This window comes from Telopea speciosissima, chromosome 9 (genome assembly GCF_018873765.1).
Source record: "Telopea speciosissima isolate NSW1024214 ecotype Mountain lineage chromosome 9, Tspe_v1, whole genome shotgun sequence".
Lineage (NCBI taxonomy): Eukaryota > Viridiplantae > Streptophyta > Magnoliopsida > Proteales > Proteaceae > Telopea > Telopea speciosissima.
In genome coordinates, this window is record NC_057924.1 from 27,113,973 (window position 1) to 27,118,226 (window position 4,254).

The 4,254-nt window shown below is 47.7% G+C and overlaps 1 non-coding gene across 1 annotated transcript; it reads left to right on the forward strand.

Annotated features, from left to right (window-relative positions):
* Positions 1–2,574: 2,574 nt before the first annotated feature.
* Positions 2,575–2,730, forward strand: LOC122641188. The gene has a single exon (XR_006329837.1). It is a non-coding gene; the product is annotated as a 5.8S ribosomal RNA (ribosomal RNA).
* Positions 2,731–4,254: the final 1,524 nt, after the last annotated feature.

Genomic DNA, 4,254 nt, shown 5'->3' on the forward strand with positions numbered 1-4,254 from the left:
TAGTGGGAAATCAAATTCAAACTATCATGCTAAGCGGGGCCTTCATGCATTGGTCTTACTCATTCCTTCTAATATTAGGTTGGCTGGTGCCATTTCTTGTTGTGGACGTGATGCATATGAGTGGCTATGGGTTTTCTTGTGTTGGTGGGCTCTTTGCTTGTGCATTGAACCACTATGCATAGATACCTTTGTGGGTTATGATCTGGGCTGTTAGTGCCTTTGGTTAGCATGACAAGGCTCATGTGTTGCTTACTTAGTCGGATGGAAAGATATTGCCCCTCGATTCTCGTTCTGTCTCTTGCTTGCCTTTGTGGTGGTGTGATGTGGCTTTGAATGCGATGAATGTGCTACCATCCCTTTTGAGGTTATGGTGAATGTGCATTGTGTGTTCTCTAGGATGTGGGACATTTCAAGGGCAATTGGATGTGAGTTCTCTTGTATCCTTTGGTTGCGATTCGTTGCGCAAGAAAAGATAGACTGTCATGTTCGTCTTGATTAACATCATCCAATGCCATTAGGGGATGTTCTTCATGAGGACCTGGCATCAAGAAGGAAAGTTGCCTGGTTGATCCTGCCAGTAGTCATATGCTTGTCTCAAAGATTAAGCCATGCATGTGTATGTATGAACTAATTCAGACTGTGAAACTACGAAAGGCTCATTAAATCAGTTATAGTTTATTTGATGATATCTGCTACTCAGAGAACCGTAGTAATTCTAGAGCTAATACGTGGACCAAACCCTAACTTCTGGAAGGGATGCATTTATTAGATAAAAGGTCTATGTGGGCTCTGCCCATTTCTCTGATGATTCATGATAACTTGACGGATCGCATGGCCTTCGTGCCGACAACGCATCATTCAAATTTCTGCCCTATCAACTTTCAATGGTAGGATAATGGCCTACTATGGTGGTAACGGGTGATGGAGAATTAGGGTTTGAATCCAGAGAGGGAGCCTGAGAAATGACTACCACATCCAAGGAAGGCAGTAGGCACACAAATTACCCAATTTTTAATACCGGGCTCTTCGAATCTGGTAATTGAAATGAGTACAATCTAAATCCCTTAACGAGGATCCATTGGAGGGAAAGTCTAGTGCCAGCAGCTGCGGTAATTCCAACTCCAATAGCATACATTTAATTTGTTACAGTTAAAAAGCTTTGTAGTTGGACTTTGGGATGGGCCGATCAGTTTGCCTCATGGTGTGTACCGGTCGTCTTGTCCCTTCTATCGGCGATGCACTCTTGGCCTTAATTGGCCGGGTCGTGCCTTCGGCGCTGGTACTTTGAAGAAATTAGAGTGCTCAAAGCAAGCCTATGCTTTGTATACATTAGCATGGGATAACATCATAGGATTTCGGTCCTATTGCGTTGGCCTTCGGGATCGGAGTAATGATTAACAGGGACAATAGGGGGCATTCGTATTTAATAGTTAGAGGTGAAATTCTTGGATTTATGAAACATGAACCACTGCGAAAGCATTTGCCAAGGATGTTTTCATTAATCAAGAATGAAAGTTGGGGGCTCGAAGACGATCAGATACTGCCCCAGTCTCAACCATAATGGTTGCTGACCAGGGATCGGTAGATGTTGCTTTTAGGACTCCACCGGCACCTTATGAGAAATCAGAGTTTTTGGGTTCTGGGGGGAGTATGGTCGTAAGGCTGAAACTTAAAGGAATGGACGGAAGGGCACCACCAGGAGTGGAGCCTACGGCTTAATATGACTCAATATGGGGAAACTTACCGGGTCCTGACATAGTAAGGATTGACAGACTGAGAGCTCTTTCTTGATTCTATGGGTGGTGGTGCATGATCATTCTTAGTTGGTGGAGCGATTTGTCTGGATAATTCTATTAGCGAACGAGACCTCAACTTGCTAACTAGCTATGTGGAGGTACCCTCCACGGCCAGCTTCTTAGAGGGGCTATGGCAGTTTTGGCCACGAAAGTTTGAGGCAATAATAGGTATGTGATGCCCTTAGATGTTCTGGGCCGCATGCGCACTATACTGATGTATTCAATGTTTCTATAGCCTTGGCCGATAGGCCCAGTAATCTTTTAAAATTTCATCGTGATGGGGATAGATCATTGCAATTATTGGTCTTCAACGAGGAATTCCTAGTAAGTGCGAGTCATCAGCTCGCATTGACTATGTCCTTGCCCTTTGTACACACTACCCGTCGCTCCTACCGATTGAATGGTTCGGTGAAGTGTTCGGATCGCGGTGATATGGGCGGTTCACCACCAACGACGTCGCGAGAAGTCCATTGAACCTTATCATTTAGAGGAAGGAGAAGTTGTAACAAGGTTTTCGTAGGTGAACCTCTAGATGGATCATTGTCGATGCCTGCTCAGCAGATAGACCTGTGAACATGTTGCATCACGATCTAGGGGAAGGGTGTGGAGGTGGGAGCCCCTTCCTCCCTTACCCATGCAAGGTCGGTCCGCGGGTATCCTTGGCATTGACCCAAACACAACAACCGATGCAATTGGCAGCAAGGAATTCATAATGGAATGGGTGTGCCACCATACCTTCGGTGTGGTGTGCATCGTCTTGAATCCAAATCTCACGAATGACTCTCGGCAATGGATATCTCAACTCTCGCATCGATGAAGAACTTAGCAAAATGCGATGCTTGGTGTGAATTGTAGAATCCCATGAACCATCGAGTCTTTGAATGCAAGTTGCACCCTAGGCCATCAGGCTGAGGGCACGACTGCCTGGGCATCACACATCATGTCGCCCGCCCTTTGTTTCCCTTGTGTTTTCTGAGTGCGGAGCGGAGTTTGGCCCCCTGTGCCCCATTTTGGAGTATGGTCGGCCCAAAGGAAAGGACCCCTGTGTGGCGAGCTTCACGTTGATTGGTGGTTGAAGCCACTTCGCCATTAGTTCAGGCTTCGTGTGCACTCTGCCTACCTTGGTCTCTAGTAACCCTAATCATGCATTATCTTGCAACACGCTCTGACCGCAATCCCAGGTTAGGCGGGGCTACCCGCTGAGTTTAAGCATATCAACAAGTGGAGGAGAAGAAACTTACATGGATTCCCTTAGTAACGGCGAACGAACTGGGAAGAGCCCAGCTTGAGAATCGGATGGCTTCGTCGTCCGAATAGCAGTCTGTAGAAGCATCCACAATGGTGGATCAGGCCCAAGTCCCCTAAAAGGGGGTACCAGAGAGGGTGAGAGCCCCGTTGTGCCCAGACTCTGTTGCACCACGAAGCACTATTGGCAAGTCGAGTTGTTTGAGAATGTAGCCCCAATCGGGCGGTAAATTCTGTCCAAGGCTAAATATGGGCGAGAGACCGATAGCAAACAAGTACCACGAGGAAAAGAGGAAAAGGACTTTGAAAAGAGAGTCAAAGAATGCTTGAAATTGTCAGGAGGGAAGCGGATGGGGGCCGGTGATGCGCCTCGGTCAGATGCAAAATAGTGTATAGTTGGTCCACCACTCGACTCGAGGTGTGGACCGATGCGGATTATGGTAATGCCCTAAGCCTAGGTTATCGCATTATTGCCAAGGAGATGTCGTCATCGTGATCGTGGTAGGCAACTGTATGCTCCGGCTATCGGCCTGTCGGGCTCCCATTCAACCTATCTTAAAACACGGACCAAGGAGTCTGACATGTGTGCGAGTCAACTGGCGAGTAAACCCGTAAGGCACAAGGAAGCTAATTGGTGGGATCCCCCTATGGGTTGCACCGGCGACTGAACTTGATCTTCTAAGAAGGGTTCGAGTGAGAGCATACCTGCCGAGACCCGAAAGATGGTGAACTATGCTTGAGCGGGGTGAAGCCAGAGGAAACTCTGGTGGATGCCCGCAACAATACTGACGTACAAATCGTTCATTTGACTTGGGTATAGGAGCGAAAGAGTAATCGAACTGTCTAGTAGCTGGTTCCCTCCGAAGTTCCCTCAGGATAGCTAGAGCCCACGGGCGAGTTCTATCGGATAAAGCCAATGATTAGAGGCATCGGGGGTGCAACACCCTCAACCTATTCTCAAACTTTAAATAGGTAGGACGGTACGGCTGCTTCATTAAGCCGCGCCACAGAATCGAGGACTCCAAGTGGGCCATTTTTGGTAAGCAAAACTGGTGATGCAGGATGAACCGGAAGCCGGGTTACGGTGCCGGATTGCGTGCTAACCTAGAACCCACAAAGGGTGTTGGTCAATTAAGACAGCAGGATGGTGGTCATGGAAGTCGAAATCCGCTGAGGAGTGTGTAATAACTCACCTGCCGAATCAACGACCCCC